The following is a 25647-nucleotide window of genomic DNA, read 5'->3' on the forward strand; positions in this document are numbered from 1 at the left end:
TGTAGAATCTATCTGCTGATACTTTCAACATCGATCAGTAGCTTAGTATCCTCATTATTAAAAGATCCATAAGCAACTGAACAAAATATGTATCTCTGATTAATGCAGGCAAGCTCAATAAGAGAATATTTAGTATCAGGTCAGGACTAAAACAAAATTTGTTTTTACCTGAGGGAGAAGCAGTAACTCTTACCATATCCTTACAGGGCTCAGCTGCTGTTGAACTTGGTGTCTCCCAAGACTAAGCTCTGAGGTGAAAAGTGTCTTCCACTGACATCAAGTTCCTCCAGGCTCAACACCTACTAGGTACAGTTCTGCCTGACCATGGGCACTGGATCCTGGGCCATCAATCAGTAACAGTAAGGCGTTTCTGGTCTGCAGGGAAAAATGTTTTCCTGTACTTTTTGCTGTACTTTTGGTAGTCAGAGACTACAATAAAGTAATCTCTACAAGTGCTATAGTAGATACTTCTCTGTGTTAGCTGATTTGCAATGAAAATAAGCAAATTAAAAGGAAAAATTAAATTAAATGAAAAATACTTCTGTTATCTGAAAATAGTATTACACAAGTCTCTCTTTTTGGAAATTATCCATTCATTTTCTTCATAAACATTTACTAAGGAGAAAAGTATTTTATGAACATATGGCACTTGTCTCTGTTTTGGATGTAAAAACGTCTGGTATTTTGCTGACTTCATTTCATTGTGAGTCACTGTGTAGGTTTGTATAAACACCAGGGTATTTTCATCAATTAGAAATAACTGAGATTTTCAACATAACATTCCCATATTTACTTGCACTTGAATAGTTCTGCTAATACCCTAGACAATACACATATAGATGTATTTACTGCACACACAGGATCCCTGTTCTTAAAAAAGTCCAGTCAAAGCCTGAGGACCTATGACTCTACTCTAAAACCCCTCTGTATCCATTAGCAAAATCCCTTCAAATTTTCCCTGTAAGTGGGTGTTCTTCATCAGTTAGGATATTGTGCTCAGGAAAAATTAAGTTTTTGGAAATCAAATTCTAATGGAAAAAAATACTATCAAATGAACAGGCTGCTTCTTAAGATAATTACAGAACACAGAGAATCTCATCTGGTTGTTTCAGATAACCTTTTATTATAATATATTCCTGCATGTTGTTGGTAACTCCATACCAGACTGGGCAAATCAATTGCCCTATCAATACTCCAAGAAGTAGATTGATTCTGTCCCAGCTTTGGAGTACTGCAGGAGAGAGAGGATACTAGAATTCCTGTCTGCCTCAGAAAATTAGTAAAAAGACTCCCTTTAATCATAATCCAAATTACTAGCACATCCAAGACAGTAACCAAGACAGCAAATCCAAGCCACTGTAGTGGCATCCCTAGAATGGCAAGTGGGTGATTACATATGGCAGGACAAGAAATAGGTTAGAAGAAGAGAGTGCTTATGCCTCTATGGAGGGCACTTTCATGGGCAGTAGATGATGAGGGTTCAAATCCCTTTGGCAGAAAAGAGTCTCTATAGCTCAAGATTCCTGGATAACTGCTCTAGCCTCGAGCTAGCAGGTAAAATAGAGAAAAAAGCTGTGTGAAACTAGCCTGTCCCATGGCTGAAATCACACTTGCTAGTCAACTTGATTCTGAAGGCAGAAGAAGAGCATCTTCCCTGATCTCGACGCAATGAGAACAGGCAGAACCTTTGCTGTTTGTCCTCCCACAAGGTGACACTAGATGGCAGCAATTGAAGTGGCAGCAGGAGCTGCAGGTCTTGCTGGCCCAGAAGGCACTCCAGCAACCAGATGGTCAAAAATACGGGGAACACCTGATAGTCACCTCTTCTCTCCCTACCTACAGCCACCGAGGTTCTCACAGTACTCAGGCAAGTCATGAGATACAGACATGAAGATGAAGTCTGTGCTTTGACTGTCCTACTTATCATACCCGATCTAGTTGAAGGTGTCCCTGCTCATTGCAAGGGAGTTGGACTAGTTGAGTTTCAAAGGTCCCTTCCAACCCAAATTATTCTCTGATTCTGTGTTCTGTGATTCTGTTTCTTTTCTCAACACTGACTTGCCCATATTTGGTTGACTCATTTTGTGTCTGAGGCATCTTAGCCTGCATTTAAATGGCAATTTTTCACAGAGTAATGTGATAGAAGGTGTTAACCAGTCTAATGTTATGTTTGCTTCTTTGGAGTCAAATGGGTTAGGTGTTGCATGGCATTATGGAAAAACTCATAGAAATGGCCTTGCTAGTAAGGAAAACAGAGTCAAGAAGCACAGTAACAGAGGGATAATGTCACAACTGCTGTTCTGACAATTAACTTCTGAAAGAAACCAATGGAAGGAAAAGCTGAGACTCCCCAACACATGAACAGTGCCAATATAGCATATGTTCCTCTTGCTTTATTAAGACTAGACTTCACTGCCAGCAAAATCACAGCTATTCAAAGTTTAACAAAGATGTATCAAAAGACAGTGACCAGCAAGAGCATTAGTATTGCCTTTGAAATATTCATGTGCTTCCTGTCCTCCACATGACAGTTTTGTTCGATATCTTTGCCACAGTTAAAGCTGTCTCCACTGCTTCATTACACCTGCCAAGTTCTGAAAATATGTTTGGGGCTTAAATCTGGATATCAAGCTATCAGCAGGGGAAAAGAACACAGCACTTTACACAGTAATTGAGATTCTGACTTTGAGCTAATGAAAACAAAATCCAGTGCTTAGTCACTGATGGGAGCTGCAGGCATTTTAATCGAGATCTCGAAACTCAATTGCTGGCTGCAACTTCTGCTGCTGCAGTGTGGCGTAGTCACCTAAAGATAAGTGCCTCATACGACAGCCAAACCATTTACCTCTTTGAGCAATTCTGGCAGTGGCCTTGCTGTCTGCCTGCCAAACAGCAGGGAAGGAGAAGGGAGGGGTGGAGATGTGAATTGTCACTGTGCATAAGCGTACATGAGATAGAAGCGGGGGCAGGTGACTCAAGATTACAGAGACACTGTCTGCATGTGCAGGAACAGGGTTTTGGGAGCCAAAGAAAATGAGATGTTGAACTTCAGGAGAGACATAAATGGTGACTGAAAGGGCTTATACAGGTGTATGAGCAGCTAAAGGAAAACTAGGAAAAATGTTGTCCTGCTGCTGAAGGGGGCAGGAGACCTGGCGACAATGGAGCTGGATGTTCTCAATGATTTCTCCACCTTGGTCTTTACCAATTAGAGCAGCCTTCAGCAATTCCAGGCCATGAGACCAGAAGGACAATCTTGAGCAAGGAAGACTTATCCACAGTAGAGAAGAATCAGATTAGCAAATATAAGCAAGAACATGAGACTTGATAGGAAAAACACACACGTGCAGTGACACCTGGCCAATGTCACTAGAAGGTTAATCTCAATTGTCCTTGAAACATCATGACAAGCAGCAAAAGATCCTGACAGCTGAAGAGAGCTCACATCACTCCTACCTTCAAGAAGGGCAAGGAGGTCTGATTCCCTAGCCCATCCAGCCTCACCTTGGTCCCTGGGAAGGTGAGGGATCAAATCCTTCTGGAAGCCATTTACAAACATGAAGGACAAAATGGTGATTAGAAGTAGTCAGCATGGATTTACAAGGGAGAAAACATGTCTGACCAACCTTGTATGATGAAATGTCTGGCTTGGTGGGTCAGGGGAAAGCAGTAAAGATTTTTAATCTTGATTTTACCAAGTGTTTCAACAATGTCTTATATAACATCTTCATTGACAAAGTGGAATACTGGCTAGATGAGTGGAAAGTGAGGTGGGTGGAAAACTGGCTGAACTGCCATGCTCAAACATTCGTCATCGGTGGCATGAAGTTCAGATGGAGGCCAGTCACTAATGCGGCACCTCAGGGGTTGCTACTGATGCCCATAGGGTTTAGTGTCATTTATGACCTGGATCATGGGACACAATGGACTTTATGTTTTCAGACAATACTAAACTGAGAGGAGTGGCTGATGCACCAGATGAGCATGACATGCTGCCATTTAGAAGGATCTTGCAGGGTGGAAAAATGCACCAACAGGAGTCTCATGAAGTTCAACAAAGAGAAATCCCAAGTCCTGGCCCTAGTACAAGTGGGGTCTGACCATCTGGAAAGCAGCTTTGTAGAAAAAGATCTAGGCACCCTGGTGGCACCAAGTTGAACATGAGCCAGCAGTGTGTCCTTGAAGACAGCATCTTGCTTTGCATTAGGAAAATGTTGTCAGCAGTCTGAGGGAGGTCACCCTTTCCCTTCTCTCAGCATGGGTGAGACTCAGCAGGAATGTTGGATCCAAGCCTGGGTTCCCAGCACAAAAGAGTCCCTTAGATACTGGAATGACTCCAGGGAAGGACCACAGAGATGATTAAGGCACAGGAGCATCTGTTATCCAAGGAGAGGATGGTAGAGCTGGGGCTATTTAGTCTAGGAAAGATAAAGCTTGGTGGAGCTCATCAGTGGGAGGGGAGGTGAAGAAGATGGAGCCAGGCCCTTCTCAGCAGCATCCAGTGTCCTTGTTTCTCAGAAAGGCTATAGAGACTCCATCCTTGGAAATATTCAAAACCCAAGTGGACACAGTCCTGGACAGCCTCCTGTGACCCCTCTCTGAGGAATCAGACTAGGTGATCTCCAGAGACCCCACCCAACATCAACCGTTCTGTAAATGTGTGAATCTGTGATTCTGTGTCAAACAAATTAGTCTTCAGATGGCCATCACTGCCTTCTGCACTGCAGAGTCCATCCAAACCCTGCAAGACAAGCTAATTGACAGGCTAATGCCATTTCTGCAATGATGCAAAGAGTAATCACACACCATTGTCTTCCCCTTACTGTTCATGTTGGTTTGTTCATGTTGTGATCATTGCACCAAACAGAGAAGGCCCAACAAGCCTGTGCATAATTTTTTTAAACAGGAGCAAGAGATAAAAAATCATCTTCACAGTTCAGGGACAAAGCATCTTTTTGGCAACTCCCTGGGGAGATGGTTTTGGCTCACTGTCTCATTTCCTCAGCAGTGCAAGGCACTGTAGGATCAAGAAAATTACAGGAAAAGATTAGCAGGCACCTTCTGTCCTCCTGTCTTAGGATACCTTGTGTTCTCTTGGAGGCCTACATATACTACTTTTTAAAGAAATAATTGTGGTTCTCAGAAAACAATTACTCCAAACTTGCTAAAAATAATAGAAAATTGTGATTCATCTGAATTTGGAGCTCTCTGCCAATAAAATATGGTTCAGTGTGAATAGACATTTGCTAAACTAACAGAACCTATGGATAAAACTAATTGTCACCTGCACTGTGGTATTAATGACAGAGAGCACCTTGGTGACGACACTGTGCTGCTTGAGGCTCACAAGGCCCAGTTGTGCCAATGGACACACTTTCATCAGAAGCTACTGCCACTCCTAAAATACCAGGAATGCTGTGAGTGTGTGAAAACCTCACTGAAAGTATCCAAACCTTGCAACTACTGGGAGAAATTTAAAAACTATTCTGAAAGTTTAACAATCTAAGTGGCAACAGTAGTCCATGTTACAGACGATTTCAGAGAGCCTAATTCATATCATTTGAACATGAGTCCAGCAGTTCCTTTTAGTTCCTCCTCCCAGGCATAGAAGAGAAATCATCCATCTTTGCCATTGTAGGTCTCAATCATCTGAGCAGCGCCTCTGTCTCTTTTTCTTTCTTTTTTTGACAGTTAGACAAGGGCTGTTCTTTACCAGCAGAGAGGTGGAATTTTATACATGAAACAAGGAGGCCAAGATCTTGAGAAACCTCTTCTTACCATAGCTCAAACTGATTTTCTCTTTAAATCAGTATCTATTGTCACACACTGTCTAGATTTATAAAGTTATTATCATTTTCACTAATAAATACCCTGTAAGATTTAGTAGCAATGTCAGTGTTGTTACTAATAAAAAGATTTTCAGCTTTTTGTAAACTCTTAACTCATGATACCTTGTTCAGCTTCTTAAGCTTTTAATAAATATCAGGCTGTGCTAAAAATACTATTTGTCAGATGACAGTTTAAGAAATGTTTTGGATAGAGCTCTCAAATCCTATTGAAATGTTTTGAGAATATTTTTGACTGCCGATGCACTATGAACAGCAGGAGACCTTGCTGACCCCACCAGAGATTAATGGGCTGGAATTTGTGTCTTTCTGAGGAATGGAAGACGTCAACGCTAAAAGTTCCTTTACCCCACAGATAGCTGGTCCCCAGTCCTGTTGTTTTTTCCAGTCTTCAGAAAAATCCTTGGCAAGAACTACCATTTTTCCAGTCATCAAATTTCCAAGAATCTTCTCTTCACATCTCTCTCTTTTTCTTTGATGGACTCTCTCACCGTAGTAAGTGCAGACCTCTTGCAGGAATGTGGGCCAGACATGTGTGTAAGCCAAATGGCTTATGCCTGGAACAACAGCAAATGAACAATGAAATCCAGCAATGAGATGAAATTTAAAAGGATATTTTTTAAATTATAGAATCCTTTCTCACTTCTTAATTGATTTGATTGAACTGCGCAATTAATTTTGGCTCGTTGAATGGCTGTCTGATCATGTAGGGGCACCACGTCCAGTGCCACCTCATACACATTTGAAATTAAGCTCTCAAAACTGGCAGCACTGAAAAAAATGTTCACAATTTAACCTAAGACAGAAGAGGCAGGTGAACTTTTTTCACCCTGTTTTTCTCAATCCAGATACACCAAAAAGCTTGTTTCCTTGAACAGATCACCTAACTTCCAGTGAATGAATGAGTATTTTTTTGCCCTTTGCTGCTTGGCTTATACATACCAACATTGACCTATTACTAGGTTCTTTCAATAGTATTGTTGCTGTTCAAATGGTAGAGTTTGGAGCTCTGGGCTTTCTCACTGGTGAGAGATTCTGGTTTATAAAATTAGACACACATTTTTAGTTTAAAGCCCATCAAAATGACTTCAAGATCTTTAATTTCAAATGAGCTGCACTGTACAAACTCTTATACTTGAAAACACATTTAACTGTTTTAATAGACACCTCACTTGGGATATACAGAATTACAACTGTATTCTGATTTTCATATATTCTTCGTAATTTTGACCTATATTATTATTTTCAAATTTTTCCACTGCTATGATGTTATCCTGTCTCTGGTAAATAAAGAAATGGAAAGCTATCTGTCTTCTATGTGTAATTGTATCTTGCCAAACACCTAAAAATTAGAAACACTGGTTTTTTAGGGGATGTGGATAACTCTAAGGAATAGTTAATTGATTCCTTAGGTTCTAGGCCTCATATTTACATCTTAGTCCAGACTACTAAAAGCAATAATTCCCAAACATGAAGAATATTACAGACAGTCAAAAATAACCTCAAAAATCAAGGAGATGGAGTAATACAGAATAGTCAGAATTACCTTGGTTCTGGTAATTCTGGTACAGAGAAATCCTCACAGGAGTCATTTTTAGGAAGGAGGGGAAGCTGACTGGGAAAAACCGGCATAAATTTACCAATGACAAACTGCCTGGCCAACTCAGCCACCCTCCACAATAGGAGGACTGGTTTTGTGGAGAAACAAAGCAGTTCATGTCATTTGCCTCAACATCAGCGGGGCTGTTGACATATCCCTCATGGCACCACCCCCTGGGCAGACACGGATCCTGGGCAGGTTCCAAGATGGGTGAAAGACTTTCCAGGCTGGCAGGCTGAGAGAGCAACAGTCAACACTTTGAAAGAATGACGTTGAAGAGCAATGTTCCTCAGAGATATGTGCCAGAGCTGACACTGACCTGATGCAGGAGAACAGACTGAGGACTGCAGCTCTGCAAGGAAGTGTGGGCTGGTCTTGGACAACAAGCTAAATATGAACAATCAGTGCATCTTTCAAATACTAACCATGCATTGGCTGCATTAGCAAGCTAGTCACAAGAAGACAAAAGGAAGAAGTTGCTGACTCTGTTGGGTACTTTTGTGTCTCTGTCTGGAGTACTGAGCCCAATTAACTGAGTAATTTAACTGAGCCCATTTATGAGACAGATTTAGTCCAGCTAGGAATATCTCCAGCAGAGGTGTGGGGGCTGGAGCAACTGGTATTTGATAAGATGAGTCTTTCAATGTGGAGAAGACTAAGGAGGGGTGTAATTGAGGTCTTGAACTACATAGTGAGAGGTTGTAGAGGAGACTTAAAAAGGAAACACGGGAAGGGACAAGAAGCAGCAGTAAAAGGCTGTAACAAGGGAAAATCTGACCAGGTCTGACGAGGGTAGTGCAGAACTGGAACAGGGGCTTGGAGATGCTGGTGGCATCTCCGTCCTTTGAGGTATTTAAAACACACCTAGCAGCATCTAGCTGTAAGTTAGAATCATTGAATCAGAGAATACCTCAAGTGGGAAGGGACCCATAAGGATCAGTCCAGACCCCTCTTTCTCTCAGAACTACCTAAAAGTATATACCTAAAAGTAAACCTTCTGGATAAGAGAACTGTCCAGACACTCTTTGTACTGTGATAGTCTTGGTACTGTGACTGCTTCCCCCGGGAGCCTGTCCCAGTGCCTGACCACCCTCTGTGGGAAGAACCTTTTCCTAATATTCAAACTGTGAACTTCCCTTGACACAGCTTCATTCCATTTCCTCATATCTTTGTTAGCCCTGACTTGAGCAGAAGTTTTGCCTGGATGACCTCCAAGGTCCCTTTCAACTGCAGTAATCCTGTGTCCATGTCTCTAAGAATAATTTAGGTTCTGCTTCTCACAGTGAACTAAGGAACAACAGTTGTCACAGCCACTGCCCCGAAGACTATTAAGACACAGGATATAACATCTTCCTATCTATAGAAATGCTTCTCTAGTCATATTTGAAAATACATCTCCTTTACTAGTCTTGGAAAACACCCAAAATCCAGTTTTAACAACCTAACTGGGAAGGACTAGAAGAAGGAATTCATCAGGGTAGAAGGAAGGAGCCTGGGATGCCACAAAGCCACTAAAATGAACTTTTTCTCTTTCCTGGTCTCTCACAAAAGGGATTATAAGTGTGGTGGAGTGTGGTAAGCATGGGCTGCCCCTGGACCCAGGGCCTAGCACACCAACCAGGCCACAAGCAGCCCCCTTCTGCGTAGCCACCCGGAGTCACCCCACCCACAGCCGCCAGCAGGCCATTTAGGTCAAGCCAGCCCCTTTCCACCATCACTATGCTTGCTCCCAACGCAATAAATAGAAAGGCTATTTTGTCAAGCCCAGCTGTTTTTATTCAAGAACTTCTCAGAGGAAGCCTGAGTGCGTAAACAGGAAAGCAGGGGCTGTTTTTACTTCACCCATCTATAGCCAGTACACGCGGGTTGACATCAGGCGAGGGCCAGCTGCACTGAATGCACCCAACAATTTGCTCCCTAGGCAGCAGTACCAGCACCAGGACAGGCATGGCTGCAGCGAGGTACAGACAAACACAACAGCCCAATACCCCTGTGCCCACCCTGGATGCCCCCCAGGTCCCCATCCTCACTGGGGGCAGCAGAAAGGCAAAGGGGTGCCTGGAGGATCATCCTTGCTCCAGAAATTCACAAACAAGAATTTTTTTTCCTGCAAGAGTGGCAGCCTCTTAGTGCAGCTTTCTGATAATGGGGGGCCTCACCACAGTCACCCAGGACCCTCATGCTTGTGTGATGTGAAGTGCTGCAACCAGCAAGCACTGGGCGGCTAAAAATAGGTGCCCTTGTGGACTGGAATTGCAGGCTGCACTGCAGATCTCCCTGCAGAAACACTGGTGGGAAGGAAAAGCAGCACCACACTGTAATTTTGTCTCTAGTGATGGGGTTTTCTTTCTAAATCCCGAGTATCAGTTTCATTCACTACTCCAGGCTACAAGAAATATGCTTCACCTACAGCTATAACGTCTTCTCTCCTGCCTATATGTCACCATATAATAAAACGTGCAGCAGTTTTATGGTCACTGTAGAGTTATTACAAGACATATGTGTAGAGAGCACACTGGCTTATGTGACCACCCAAGCGATTAATAAAACTGGTTGCCTGCTAGAAGTGATCTTTAACTAAAGGTTGAACAAAATTGGTCTGGAAACCTTGAGAATAATTTAGAGTGGTTGCTCAAATCACAGAGACCCAAAGTCTGCAGGAGGTGGATCTTCATGTAGCTCTCATCATTAATGTGTTTTCTCTCCATGGTCTCAACACTTTTAAATAGAACAACCTACCAAATAATATTTATGTTAATTTGTTTGTTTGCTGCCATAGAAAAAAAACAACAGCAACAAAAGTGCTAAGGGAGCAAGTGTGAATAGTAGTGAAGAAGTGCCTTGGTTATGAGTAATTTCTGTCTCTATTTTAAACATACTGAGCAAATTCTGCTCAGTTGCACCAGCCTAAATTGGAAAAAAATTAATTCTGTGAGAACTGAAGACAAAATTTAGCCTACAAGTTCAAATCACTACTTCATAAAATAACAAAATCCAGTTATTAATTTTATAAATTACTCTCATCATATTTTATGCATTACTTGTAAAATTTTCCTTGCATATAACTTAGTTATATGCATAAACTGAGCACAAGTTAATTTTCTTATGTGTTTTGTTACTAACTTGAAAGCCTCAACAGTGGTGATCTTAACTTATATCAGAAAGTAAAATGACCATTAGATCTGCAACAGAAAAGATAGGACATGCAGACACAGCAAGTCTGCTCTGCCAGGACAGTACCACCTTATGTTTGGTTTTTATTGCACAAATTAGGTTGCAGTGTAGAGTACAGCAAGAGCCCTCAGAAAAACAGATTTACTCCATGGTTTTCTAGGTCCTCAGCTCGCTATAAATAGAAGTACATGAAGACTGTTTGGGAGACATTATTTGTTCTGCATATATCCTATCATTAAGGGGGCTTACTCATTTTCTACTCTGTCTTTAATCTGGAAAAGATAAAAAAATAAGTAAACAGTAAGTTTAGGCTAGAAACTCCTCTGCTGTTGACCAGCTGAGTCCATGTCATACTGCCTCCCAGTTAATGCCCAGCTGCCTTTTTTAAACTCTCCTTCTGCTTCAATTCCATAGAGTCCATCTGCCAGGCAGAAGTCATGTACAATGCCCAGAGAGTCACTAGATAGACTTCAGCATTTGCTAACTTTAGTTAAACTCACCAGGGACCACTATAAAGATTTGTGCAGAACTAACATAAGTCTTGGGTATTTGATCCGGGGTTTAATGTTACAGTTTCCAGCTAATACAAAGGTTTTGGGGGTTTCTGTTCCAGTAAAAAGGCAAAAATTTCTGACAATGCAAATTGAATAGCTGACGATAGACATTGATTGTTCCTGGTGAGTTTGAATTTCTTGAATTTATATTATAAAAATAAGCAACCTCACACACTTCTTCTTAGGTCTTCAGGTGGTGTAAATCAAATATAAACGGCACAAACTCAGTGGAGTTACTTGGATTCAAATGAGATTAGAACCTGACTCTGCATCTCTTGCAAGCAGTGCCCAGTGATCTTCAACATCCCACCAGTATGTAAAGGAGACAGCAGTGGCCTTTCACAGTCACATCCAGAGTGTCTCTGACAGATGCCTTTAAGGGCAACTGCTGCTGCATGGTTACCTCAAGTTGTGATAGAGTCATTTAACAGATTTTCTCTTTAACCTTGTGCAGGTGTCAGAGTGCAGGTAAAGAAAGAGAACAAGTCCGTGCAGGCCATCAAGTCCATCCTTTCTAGCCTCCCTCTGCATCAGCAACTCAGAAGTGCAATTATGGAGCCTCTTCTCATTCCAGCTCAGGAAGACTTACTGCAGTGGCCAAATTCTCACTGTGCTTTCATTCAAAATAACATGATACAACAAGATCTCAAGAGGGACTGCCCTTCTCTAACCCCAGCCTCCAAAAGCTTGATGCAATATATCCATGCCTTTTTGGTTTAAGCATGAAAGGGGGGAAGAAAGTATCATTTTACAGTGAAAAGTCAATATTTCATTTTAAATAGAAAGGCAGTGGGGCCAATCAATAGGTCTTGCCTGATACACATTTGTGGAAGAAATTAGTTAGTTCAGAAGTTGGGAGGTTGAGGAGTGAAACCACAGACTAAGAAAAGGGACTCCAGGACAGAGCCTCTTGTTCCTTCAGCCTGTAAATTTTAAGATTTCTTAAAATCATGTCCATCCAGCAAAATCAGTTCATACACAGGTAAATAAGAACACAGCAATACATGAAAGGTGACAGAATCAGCTCCTGCTATTCATGCAGGCTAAAATTTGGAACAGTTTAGTTGGAACAGTTCATGCATTAGGGAACGAGAGTCATATGGCTTTTCTGGGTCTGGGAATAAGAGAGTCACCAGTGTGAAAACAAAGGAAGACATAGTAAAAAGCTAGAAGCTACTCAGAGAGTCCTGAGGTACCTGTTTTCAGAAAACAATCAATTCTGGGATGCAAGGAAAGAATTAAAAAGCTCCCTGGAGCTTCACTGCAGTGTTCAGTACTGTTCCTCCTGTTACCCAGTAAAATAAAATGTGAACTCAATAGGCCTATATAAGGCATATTCAAACTCCCTTTTCCCTTTCCTTTTAGCTTTCTCTTTCATGTCTTTCTTCTTTGATTTCTGAATGAAATTTCTGCCTTTCCTTTGTGGTCAACCATGCCAGCCATCTAATGATCTCTTGAGAAAAAGACTCTTTTCAAGAGTTAGTAATCATGTGCAAAGAATTTTGGTCATAAATACTTCAGGGATATTGTCAAGAATAAAATCCAACAAAAATAGGCAAGTTTAAAAAAAATATGTAGGAGTAGTTCAACAGAGCCAGCTGCACTTCCTCCTGTCACACAGTCCTTCATGTATTCTTCAGAACAGGACAATTCAGAGGACCCCAGTAATTTCTTCTGTGGGGATAAGGTGCTGTTCATATCCTCAAGCAATACAAGTCTTTCTATGTTAATGGACATGATAAAATTGACACTTTAAAGACATATATAATTCATCTTTCATGAAATATCATCAGTACCACAATCAACAAAGAGATTTAAGGGACAATTCCAGCTAGCAAACATCCCTGACTTGCAGTTTCTGAAACTAATATATGCCTTCTCTATCTGTAATGAAAAAGCATCTCCATCTTCACTGTAAAGGAGACCACAGCTTTGAAGATCACAGCAACAGTGTGCCCAATAACAAAATCAAATGCTCAGCTCACCTTTGCTAGTAGTCTGGTGTCCTGTGCCTAATCCACCAGTATGAACCGTGACAGCATCCTTAAACCATCCCTTCCTCTCAACCATATAGGTGTGGAATTCATTTTCATGGATAGCATCCTACAGCCACTTCCACAACAGGTGTGCCCCTGCTTGTGGAAAACACAGTAGGGTCAGGCAGAAGCAAGTGCTTTGTGAGAATTCATTAAGTTGATTGCAGTAACTTCAAGAGGCCAAAAACAGAGGTGTTACATGTTGCTTAACACTTGATACCAATGAAAGGCAATTTTTAGCAGCAGAGGTTCCTAAGGAAGAGACAGCCCCTAAGACCCTCTAAGAAATATTCAGCATTCTTTTATACAGTGCAGGTGTCCTTTTCTAAACAAATATTATTTCATTTCTAAAATCTGTTCAATTTCTTCTCTATATCTGTTTATAGTGATTCCCAAAGTATCCCTAAGTAATTTTGAAGTGGTGAATTTATAGGAAGTTCTCTCTATAGCTGTGGTTCTTTCTGCCACTAACAGATGAAGCAAAGAGATTTTTCCCTCAGTTCTTTCACCGCACACAAAGTTCTGGCTAAAATATGTGCCTAAATAAAGCAGCCCTGTACCTTTGTTTTTCTCCCTTGTCTGTTGTTATGGTGGAGCAGGAGTTCATTATTGCTGTCAAAGCTCCAGTGGTACATCAGGACTGAAGTCAGATGGGAGAGAGAGGACATGTTTACTACATCTGCATGTTACAGGCAACACCTGTGCTCAGCAGTGGGGTTTGCACTAGGCTTTGGCTGTGGCAAAGCAGGCAGTCACTGCATGAGAACTGATGGCTGGAGGGCAAGGAGTTCCTTTCCAACAACCAGGAGCACCAGGTGAACTGAATTTCTCTTAAATATCTAAAGAAATAGGCATATATTTAATGATCATAATATCCTTGCAAGCAGTCTGGGAGACCAAAGGAAATCAAAATCCAAAAGAAAAGTTTACAACATCCAATTAATTTCCAGACAGTGAATCTGGTTCGTACATCAAAATCTGAAGGCAGAGAAAAGCACTCAGCAACGACTGCAGTGCTCAAACTAACAAATTACTTTTCTCAAGGTTTGGACAAGTAAATAGATGCTCTTATTACATGTTTATATGAATCATTTGATATGATTTATTGGTTTGTTTTCTCATTAAAAACTACAGGCTCTGAGCATCTCTCAACTTCTGTTATATGTGTTAAATTTTATCAGCCACATGCATTTTAATTTGTCTCTATTAATGGCTCCAGCTTCTTGAGTTTGAATAGACCATAGGGAATAATGCAAGGATCTATTTTTAGTCTACAGCCATTTTCTATTTTGGCAAAGAAATAAGTGACAGTAAATAAATATCATGCCATATTTTAGATTCATGTGAATGATTCTGGATGACCTTACAGAGCTCAACAAAATAGGAAGAAAAAGAAATCAACAGCCAACATTAAGAATGTACAAAGATGAGCATAATACCATTGAACTGCTAGTAAATGGAAGTGTGGCTGCATTAAGCTAACTTGAACAGCTATTTTGTCATTTCTTCCTTTTCATACTTGAGACAAAAATAAGTTCCTGCTGGATTAACACAAGATCCAAGGTCATCTTCTTGAAACTAATCATGATATTTTATGCACAATACAGAAATTAGGCTATTTCTGCATTTTTTTTAACATATTTTAGTTACTAACATTTGAAGCATTTTTCCTATTAGACCAGTCCATGGTCATGACATGGTCAGAGATGAATGAGATAAAGTGCTGCTTTGGTCTTTGAAAACATTGTTGTGAAGTGGGACTTTATTTTCCTTCTGCCCATCCAGCTCCCACTCCAAGGTTATTTCCACAGAGGTCTCACAGTAACCCTTAAAACATAGGAGAGTATGAAACTCTGAATAGAGATCTTGTTCATAATGTCAAGATCACTAAATCAAATTTGGTGCTTCATCTCTTCAAAATTTGCCTCACCTGCTGGTAAAGTAAAAGTTATTACAAAATAGATATCTTACCTCTTTCCAGGGCACTTTAACGGCCCACCGGTAGAGAAATAAATGGTTTAAAGATATATTCTTTTAAGGGTGGATGTATGAAGCAGCACATTAGATGGGTGGTGGCAGGATGAATTTACTCTTTTTGTGCAGTTGTCATTTTACCCATTTCCCATTTTGTCCATATCATCATCAAGACTGTGTAGGTCTTTCCTCTGCTGGGAAGAACTGGTTTTATTTTAGCTGGTAGTGCTTCAATTAATGTTATTTTTATCTCTAAAATTGCTAGAATTTATTAGAAATCCGGTGGGATGATATTAGCTTATTTGACCTATACTTTTAAAATATTTTTTTGTTTTTCTTGGGCAAAAATATGCAGGCCACTCCACTGTCTGTTGCATTGGAGCTGAGCTCACTGCCTTTGATCCAAAAGACATCAGAACCAACATGGGCTACCCACAGGACAAAACATCTCCTCCTGAGTGGTGACCTGCCCAGCACAGCCATTGCTGCTGTCACTGATGGTGTCACACAGCTCATTTCCCACAACAGCATGAGCTGTAGAGATGCCTGAGCGAGCAAAGTTCAGCTCTCAGTTACAAGAGGTTGACCAATGATAAATGCCAAGTTCATTTAGAGCTTTATTCTTGTGTTCAGTTCTCCCCGGTTCTTTGTTCTTGTTCTCAGCTTAGAGGTATTTTACAGCATCCATTGCTAAGTAACACTATAGAGAAAATCAGTGTTTAGTTGTGTTCCTAAGAGCTGAAGCTCTTGAATACAAATCAAGAGTTAAACCTGCAGTAGGTACAAATTGATATATCTCCATTAATTCCTTTGGACCTATGCCATTAGTCTGGTTTTCATCAGAATATCTAGTGGGAAAAATTTCAGATGGGTTGTTTTTTAATACTAAGACATAGCAAAATAGTTCAGCCATAGATCACTTCCATGGAACAGTCTTCATTTTGAAACACAGATTGTCAGCTTACTTTTAAAAAAAGTAGTATAACAGCCTTTAAGTTCACTCACAGGTTACTTGTTTTGGGGTTTTTTTTGCCTCTGAGGTTTTGGGTCATTGGGATGTTTTTTTTATTCTTGGGGCTTTTTTAGAAATCTCATAATTCATATGTATCCACACCTTTCAAAAATCATTCTGTTCTTCTAAAGGAACTTGCTTTCAAAATAAAGAACTCATCCACATGTCCTGTCCTTGTGCTGGAATTGCTGGAGTGGAAATCAGAGCTGGAGCCAGTATACTTTAAAGCTTTTTTCACTTAACAGACCACTTAGTTTACACAAATTGCATACTTGCTGGTTTCACCTGTCCAAATTGCAAAAACAAACATCTACAAAAGAGCCAAAGTAAAATCAGAGCATGCATTCAGAAGATGAATGGCACCAAAAAGTAGCTGTTTGTGGATAGAGAGCATTTACACTTGTATTCAGTGCAGAGTTATCAATGTGACAGCTTCCTTTTGTTACTGCTCTGTATTGGCTTTGATTACAAACCACCGCAGAGCTGAAGGCTAAGAAAAACTTCCACATTTCCCAAATTATTTCTGGAATACGTGGGGGTCAAAAGGTCGGATTCTGCTCCACAGCACACCCACCAGCTGACACCAGTGAAGCAGCTCCCTTGCGGGAGAGCAGGCTGGCCAGAGCCCAATACACTGAGATTTTAAAGAAAACTTTTTCACAGGTTACACCAGCTCGCCTAAGATGCTACAAGGAAAAGGGGTGAAAATTAATATTTATACTGGGAAAAATCACCCAGTTGAGTAGTCATGGGTCTGAGTGCTACAAGAAATCCTTTTAATAAAAAGTGTGGGTTTTGCCAATAACTATATTTGTATATCTCTGCTCCCATGAAGCTGCATCTCCTCCCCAGTGTCAAAAGACCACGAGTTCCTCCTCTTCTGCCTCCATCACCTCCTTTCAGATATTCCTCTCCTGCTGTAAATGTGGCTATCAAAGCAATTCCACAGTAGGCGTGCAATCAGCATCCGGGGGAACGTTTCAGTTCCAGAACCCCTTCCTACATGTGCAGTTTTCTCAACCCCACTGAATTTACTTTTTTTTTAATTTTTATTCTCCCTGCCTTTCCCCAGGTTCTCTCCCTTCATATTTATTGCAGAACAGCAGACTTTCTACAATAAAGAAGGAAGAAAACTGCGTCCATCACTGAATGTGAGCCCTGGCTTTATTCCTTCTGCCATTGGACCCCATATGTGTTTTGCTTTTCATGCTCTCCTGTAAGGGAGGGTTCAGGTGTTTCTGATGCTGCTGCCAGGCTCTAAAAGCAGAGTGATACAAATGTGAGTGAAAAGGATCCTTCGATCCCTAACTGCAATTGCAGATAAAGCTGGGAGTTCTCCAGCGCACACCAAGCAGCTGCTGCTGTGAACTGGCTCCAGGGATGTACTTTGGTGCATTCTTGGCCTGACTTAGTGCCTCACTCTAACTCAGTTTTCAACCACAGTCATCCTTGTGCTGGCTCATTATTACAGCACAATAAAAATAAAATATTTGGACAGAACTGAAACTTCCTCCTAGCTGTCTCTCTCATTTGCATAGCAGGCTGTTATCCTGTATAAAGTCTGGCAGTTGTTTCCATCCTATGGCTTCTCTGATTTTCCTGTCAGATTATGTTTCCCTCTAATGCCCTTTGTGTACCTCTAGTACAATTAACAGTGTGGTTACTTGATCTCTGAATAGCAAAAGTCATATTCAACTCAGCAGGAGTCAAGCAAAAGAAGCATAAGATCTGGCCTTGATCTGGTTAATTGACTTGCTAAATCAGATAACACTGAATTATCATGTGTTCCTAAGTATTTTTCTTGCATTTTTTATTGTAACCATTAGGAAAATACATGTTTAATGTGATTAAAAAATGTGTGGGTATTTATGCAGTTAAAGGGAATGAATTAGACATGTGTTTTAATTTTTATTATGAGGCTTTTCAGCATTTAATGAAGTGAGTTGCATCTGCTCTTCACACAGATTTTTTTTCTTTGAATTTCTGAATAAAATGGATGGGAAAGGAAACAACTGCAAGCAAGACATTACAATCCTCAAAACTATAAAACTCTCTAGCTTGTGAAAATGTGGATTCTTCATTTCAGATCTTGCTCAGCAACATACTTCCAAAATACAATTATTCTTAAATGTTAAAGCCACTGATTCTAGCCACTCAAGTGAAAGTTCTCTGACCAAAATGTTAACGAAAACCCATTCCTTCATCTTTATTGGTGTTTACATTACAGCTCTGGCCCTTGAAGGCATTTTGAGGAAACTGATACCTTCCAAAATCATCTTTAAGAAAAAAACAGACAAAGAGCTTCTGCAAACAGAAACTAAAATAAAAGGTTAGATGAGAGCCTGTGCAGGAGCTGTGAAAGACTTTTGTAATACACTATCTTCTAGGAATATACAATCTTTTAGGAACAGTTCTCAATGTTTCCCAAGCTGTACAAGCCACCCTGCCAAAGGACACCTGGGTGCAGGTGTTGGGAGACACCGACACCACCTTACTCTGACCAGAACTGGACAAATGAGATCCAGGCCTTAGGTCAGCCTATCCATTCTTGATTAGGATTTCTGTCAATGCCCTCAATAACATCATGATATTAATCCCCCAAAGATGCTGCGGTACTGTAATATTTTAATTTTGCTATCCTTGTATGTCCAGAACAAGAGACAGCTTACATATTATTCTTATTGTCTTGGCCAGTGCATATCTAGAAATAAATACAGCTATTAAAGTATTTAGAAATCCCTTATTAAAGAAATTCAGAGTTAGTTGGTTTTCACAGTGATCAGACTGTAAATGAATTAACTGCATTTAAAAAGAGAACTATTGGTGAGAGTTCAAGTGAGATATAGTCTGACATTTTTGGCCTGGACTGCTTTTGTTTTCAAATAATTGTGTTTGCTTCCCAGAGCAGGTGAGGAATAGGAATGTGGAGAAGAGTGATCAAATTTCATCCAAAAAAATACTGAGGAATAAAAGCAGCTATTACATTAATCCTCATCTTCAGAAAAATTCCACTTCATGTCAGCAGTTGGTAAAAGGAGTAGGCAAAAGGTGACAATGGGGTAATCTGCCCTTTCCACATCCCTAAACCTCATGAAAAACCCACTATCCTTGTCTCTGCCAAGATTTAAGCTTTTAACCCTTCAGGTAATGTACAGAAGTTACAATCTGCTCAAAGGAGAAAACCATGCTCTCCCCAGCTGGAATTTGTCTTGGCACCCTGTTGCCATCCTGGTGACCACTTGTGTCAGTGATTACACTCACTCACATTTTTTACTTGCAGGTAAAACCTCCAAGTGTTTGGCCCAGAATCAGTTCCCTTTTGCCTTGTTGGGAAGACTTCTGTCAGACATCTAAAGGTTAGGCACCTCATCCAAATATGTGGCCCAGGCACGTGTGACAAGGTCCCTCCCCAGCCTAAACGACTAAGCTGGCTCAACTCCAGAGGGACCCCATCTTTGCACTGCTTATAGAGCAGGCTAGACCACTGGCTTAAACCAGACTTGCAGCTTTTTGATACCTTATAAGTATAAAGGTATCAAATAGCTTTTTGATACCTTATAAAGCTAAAGTAAATGGATGCCACCTCCTTGACTAGTGTAGTCTGCAGAGAGCCTCCAGCTGCTCCAGTTCCATTTCTTCTGGGGTGTCCTGACCACTGTATACCGGCCAGAGCAGGTTGTACCTACATTACTGAGAAGATGTCATGGTGTTACGGACCAGCGTGGCAGCAGAAGCTATTGAACCATGCTTGAAGTGATCTTGAGGCAATTTATAAATCCATGTTCCCTTTTTAGGCTACTTCTATGCAAAATGTACATTGGAGTAACTTTAACACCATTATTATTATCTGAGGTGTTGAGTTTACTCCTGACCTTTAGTAAAAGGAGCATACAGAAAACAAATTTTTGAAAGAGAAGGTCAGCTGAGCCTGTTTTCATGCAAGTCATATCTAGAAAATCTCTACTAAAACAGAATACTCACTGACTTGAAAGCCAAGTGATTCTTAAACAATTTCCAATCCAAACAAACTGATCTTTAAATTGGACCTTACAACTACTTTTGCAAAATCAGCCCTGCCACTGAGGTACATCTGGTGAGCATGAAGTCAGATGATTTTTTTCTGTGTACGAGCATTCCGGTAAGTTTGCAGATGAACTCTAAGCTCTGGTGCAATTTAAAAGCTGTAGACTGAATACGCTCTTTTCAATCCCTGCCAAGCACCAGCTCGCTGCAGGATTAACATATACATAATCTTCAAACCATAGCATGTGTCTGAAGAGACAGTTCACCATAGTCCTTGGACCACAGCAGTGCCATAACAGACCTTCCAGTCACCCCTGGACTTGCCCACAATGAAGCACAAGTGGAAAAAGACTGAGGACAGAGTGAGCTAGGGACCTACTCACTAGACCCTCCCCAGTGACAGTAGAGGGAAATGAGCTCTGCTCTGGGGTAACAAATCTTGGATGGGGTAGGATGGAATGGGACTAACCACCTTCTGGAAGTGTCCATTCACTGTTCTTTGTGCAGAGATTGAAGACAACTATTTCAGGAGAGACCTCTGACTTTTAGACGGCATCTGTCAAGATGAAACCCATCCATCCCTGGACAGGAGAAGCTCACATTCCTGTTTTTTCAGCCAGCTTGTTTGTCTTTGCCCTGAAATGAACTCCCATTAATCTCAGAGTAAGTTGTGGCTGAGAAGTAGTTTGTGAATCTGTTTTTTATCTTTGCCACCTTTCAGCTCTCGTTTACAAGCTTCCAGCTCAGCCTGGGTGCCTGGCCATGGCCATGTGTGTAAGCATCCCACCAGGCATGCCAGGACTCTTCTCAAGAGCCACCGAGCCGTGTAGACATAGCCTTTGGCATCTCACTAGAGAAAGGGCAAGAGAGACTTTATATTCCTGGAATTGCCTTGCTTCCTTACAAGAATATCTCAAGTTGTACTTATTTTCTTGAGGTTTTTTTCTTCCTGGAAGGTTGTTCTCTCTGTTTTTATTCCCTCCTGAGAAAGGGAGAAGAAACAAAAGCCCAAAGGCTAGGACAAGAAGGAGCGCGTGTAATTTGGCAAAGACTGTCTGAGTGCTGAACCCAAGTACTGCTGGAATCCAAATATTTACTAAATTTCATATTAAGGGCAATACCCCAAGCTCTATTTTTGCTGTATTTCACCTTTCCTGGCTATTAATACCCTATATGACACCCATATGATCAAATAAATCTGGCCACTGTGGAGAACCCCATGGAAGTGGCTGGGTTGTGCTGTGTGTGGGCTGAGTTTATGAGCAGGTTTCGAGGAAGCTGTTCAGGGGTTTCACCACCCTCCAGGGAGTGTCTTGCACTGCAGTTTTGAGAGCAGGAGGGAGAGAAGGGAACTGAGACCCCCTCTGTGGTGGCAATACCTCTGGCTGCTGCCAGCCCGGGGCCAGAGTGAGCTCAGAACCTTTGCTGACAGGCCCCAGTGATAAAATACCAGGCCATGGGGAGCAATCTCTACCTGAGTGAGAATTTTTTTTTTTTTTGCAATTTTATTTCATTCTATTTTGAAGCACTGAAAGAGTAAGACAAGCTGGTAAATAAAATCTCAAGTTCCTTATTCAGTTTTTACTTCTTTTCATTTTGTCTCCTAGAAACTAAGGGCGAGTTAGTCAGTTAAGACTAGGGCTTGGATAATAAGGCTTTTACAATTATTTCCTTTTCTTAGCAACAGAGTACATGGCAAAGTATCAATAATATTCCTTGCTAAGGTTCAAAAAATATTCTTTTCCTGCAGTTGAGCAAGGCGCTCTTTTAAAAATCATTTTACCTATGAAATTGTTAATGAGATTAAAAAATGTTCTGTGCTTTGCCTTCCCCCAGGAGACCTTGGCTAAGTACTACTTCAGATAATAGCAAAACATACAAGTAAGTTGCTAAAGGGACTACCCCAGCACTGAATTTACTGCAAAACAAACAAAAGTGACATAAGCAAATAGGTGAACTCTTGAAAAGGGCCCCAGCAGGGCAAAGATTTGAGGGTTTTTCATTGGTTTCTCTGGTTCAGAAAGCTTAATTTCTCAGGAAAAAACTAGCCGTGCACGGCCAGGCAGTAGCAACTAGGCATGCTAACAAAATAAGCAATTTTAAACCATTCAATCAAGCTAGCCAAGGGGAGTGGATGAAAAAGGCATTTTTTAAAGCTGTTCTGTGCACTTGAAGTGTCTTTTTTCATTCCTCTGGTCTCCAGATTCCATCCAGGACACGTCTTTGCATGTCAGCAAAATCCAGATGAAATCACAAAGACTGAAATTCTCTGCTGGGGGTTGAGTGGTCATAAACCCTGAATGGGCTGCTGCACAGGAGGAATTTCATTCACAGAGTTCCTTTGCCATATTATTAAGTATCTTTTATTTACATTTTGTAACTATATCTTCTGTCTGTACCATGAAAACTCTTAGCAACTTTTAAACAATGGATCTTCTGTATAATGTGCTTGTTAAAGTTTCCTGAAATGAACTCTTCACACTGTATATATTAGATAACTAATATTGTACTACAACTCTTTTGACTGCATGTTTTTCAAAGAGCCACAGGAGTTCATTCTTCCTATGCATCTCATTGGAACATATCTCAGAATGATCCATCATGTGCAGATCAGCAAGGTTGTCATGAATGAAGAAATAAGAGTTTTAAATTGCAGTCCTACCACCTGAGAAATACACTGGCTTTAAGACTTAGCAGGGTGTTTGCATTCCTGTCATGAAACCTTGAACATCCATTTAAGCATAGGGCCCTGCCTGAAATACGGCATTTTGTGGGATTACTTGTATGGATCTCAGCATGGCTGATGCACAGATGAAAAGGTATTTGCTTTGTACCTTTTATGTTAGATCTGACTCTGAAATTTTACCACCTGAAGAGTTTTTTATTGACAGTTCAGATGTGTTCATGTCCTGTGAACAGCAAGTTGAATTGTCAATACACAAAGGCAAGTGGGTGTGCTATGATGATGCTCTGTGCCCATGGGCTTGGCTGGACTGGCTGCATTTCCCCAGGACATTCAGGCTATACTCACTAGGTATGCAAATGTAAAAAAATAAATATAATTTCTTAATGTCATCTAAAGGCAGCCATTTCTGTGGTATGAAACTGATCTATCAAATATATCCTGTGTATGACTTAGTTAAAAATTTCCACATTTAGAAGTGGTTTATATGGGAAATATATCAAGGTGTCATGTATAGGTATTTCAGATGAAATTAACAAAGGTAAAACAGGGGCTTGTTGAAATCTCCAAGAAATGGGTTTTCTTCTCTGTAATATTTTTTTGTTATACTCTGGAGTGTGTTTCTAAAGGCTGCCACAACCAGCAGGCTCAGTAACAGCCATACTTAAGCTCCTAGGGTAGAGGATTATGCCATGTTCAGATAGGTTTGTGTACATTCTGCTCAGCTCTGTTCTGGGCATTTGGTGTCTGGAGAGACATTGGTGCTGGTCCTTTTCAAGGTTTCCTCATCATTCTTCAGTCCCACACTTTTAATGTCCTTGTCATTGCCTGCCTTTTCCAGATGCAAGACAAAGCATGTCCTGAATTAGGCAGAATAGAATCCAATAGTTGGTTTTTCTTTAGAGTGTTTTGTCTAGCTCCAGCATGGAGCAGGCAATATAAAACCCCTTTCTGTTTCAGACTGAGTCTCTCTTTTCTTTCTCATAAGTATGTACTTATTCCTGCCATCACACAAGGCCCAGTATGAAAGTAGATGCCACTAAAAATCAACACCTCTAAACACGGCTTCATTACAGCAGCAGACAGACAAGTTGTACCAGCAGAAAGGCTCAGATATGCTGATTAGTGTTATAATTGATGATGAATATTTATAAAAACAATCCTAAACTCGGGATATATCTGTAATTTATTTTTTCAATTATTTTTCTTTCCTTTATATGTAATCTCCCACTGTCTAAAATACTTTCACTCAGTCCTCATGGATTTTAGGATCCTGTTCTAACCTGCTTCCTTTGCACTTTTTGAAGAGGGTTAAATTTCATCCACTTCATGTAGTATGCTTTGACACTTCAGTTGCTACAATAGAAGATGGAAAGTAGGCAATGCATATTTACAGTTCCTGAAACAAAAGAAAGCAGTAAAAGACATTGGAATTGCAAAACGTGGCAAGAAAAAACACATTTTCCCCCCAAGGGATAGGAAGTACTATTTTTATCTTTGTGTGGAAGAAGGTGATGCTGCAGTCACCTAACACATTAGTAAGATTAAATGTTGATGATATTACTCTCTGTCAGCCTTAAGAAGGTGAAAAAGGCACCTGACAGTCACATGAGGAATGCAGAATGGTGGCAATAAAAACATCTACATAGTTGCCACCCCTAGTTTGGAAGCCTGCTGGAAAAATCCAGAAGTCTTCAGCTGTAGGCTGAAGCTGTACTCTGCTCTGTTATAACTTCATAAATCTTGTTGCTGAGATACCTGAACTATTTGCACTCCTGTAAGTCAAACTGGAACTCACAAATGTGCATTCACAGTGTTACCTGAACAAGAACTGGTGAAACCAGCCAAAATTATGAAGAAGCCAAGAGCCATTGTTCAAACATTTGTGGGGTAACCAGACTCTGGAAATATTATTAAAATTTTGTTCTGATTTTTATCTTATGCCACACAGAAAATAAGAAATTTTAAAGATATATTAAATAAAAGTAATTGCATTGCAAAATGAGAATAAACTAAAACATGTCTGCAAAATACTTTTTTTATTATGCTACATTTTTAATATCTAAAAATAAACAGTTGTTTATTCAGATTTGATGATAACATTGACTCACCTACCACGCAGCAAACCAAAGATTTCTCTAATGTGTTTGTTTTGAAGAACTAACTCGCAAAACAAGAAGTCCTTTTAGTGACAATAACATTTTATAATCGCAGAAGGGCTGTCATTTCTCAGGCTGGGAACACAAAATAGCACTTTGTGTTTACCATGTTCATAGTCATCAATCTAAGTACCCTGGAGTGGAAGACTTGAAAGGCTTTACATATAAGCTGCCTCATATGGCGTCGCAGTGTTTCCTCGTTTGATATAAATAGCTTCTGGTTGTTCTTTTCTCCACTTGGCTTCACCTCTTCTGAGGTCAGGTATTGTGCTGATCTCGTGCATGATGAGGGAGGTCAGCCATGGCCATTTGGAGATGCACAGGCTGACTCAGGGTATGAATCACACTGTAAAGAAGACAGTCTGTCCCTCAGCTTTTATGAAAAATTCTCACTCATTTCAGTGAAGCTGCTTGTTAGCAGCAGGCACTTTAGAAAAATGCAGCTGGAGTAGGTTTGTTGCATTTATTGAGAGTACGTCTCCTTAAGGCAGAAAAGATATCTCTCCTTAAGATATGTCACCTCAGGGACACATTTCCTTCAGTTATGCCACTGAGGCGCCGGGTGTTATGATTTAGCTGTATAGCC

The 25647-nt window shown here is 40.6% G+C and overlaps 2 long non-coding RNA genes across 2 annotated transcripts; one reads left to right on the plus strand and one right to left on the minus strand.

The window, feature by feature from the left end:
* Nucleotides 1–6004: 6004 nt before the first annotated feature.
* On the minus strand, nucleotides 6005–13860 carry LOC135456376 (uncharacterized). The gene is made up of 3 exons (XR_010442529.1): nucleotides 13771–13860; nucleotides 13160–13306; nucleotides 6005–6403 (listed from the first exon to the last, which is right to left on the minus strand). It is a non-coding gene; the product is annotated as an uncharacterized LOC135456376 (long non-coding RNA).
* A 66-nt stretch (nucleotides 13861–13926) lies between these two features.
* On the plus strand, nucleotides 13927–21542 carry LOC135456424 (uncharacterized). The gene is made up of 4 exons (XR_010442547.1): nucleotides 13927–14025; nucleotides 17269–17347; nucleotides 19477–19552; nucleotides 20727–21542. It is a non-coding gene; the product is annotated as an uncharacterized LOC135456424 (long non-coding RNA).
* Nucleotides 21543–25647: the final 4105 nt, after the last annotated feature.

Source organism: Zonotrichia leucophrys, chromosome 1 (genome assembly GCF_028769735.1).
Source record: "Zonotrichia leucophrys gambelii isolate GWCS_2022_RI chromosome 1, RI_Zleu_2.0, whole genome shotgun sequence".
Taxonomy (NCBI): domain Eukaryota; kingdom Metazoa; phylum Chordata; class Aves; order Passeriformes; family Passerellidae; genus Zonotrichia; species Zonotrichia leucophrys.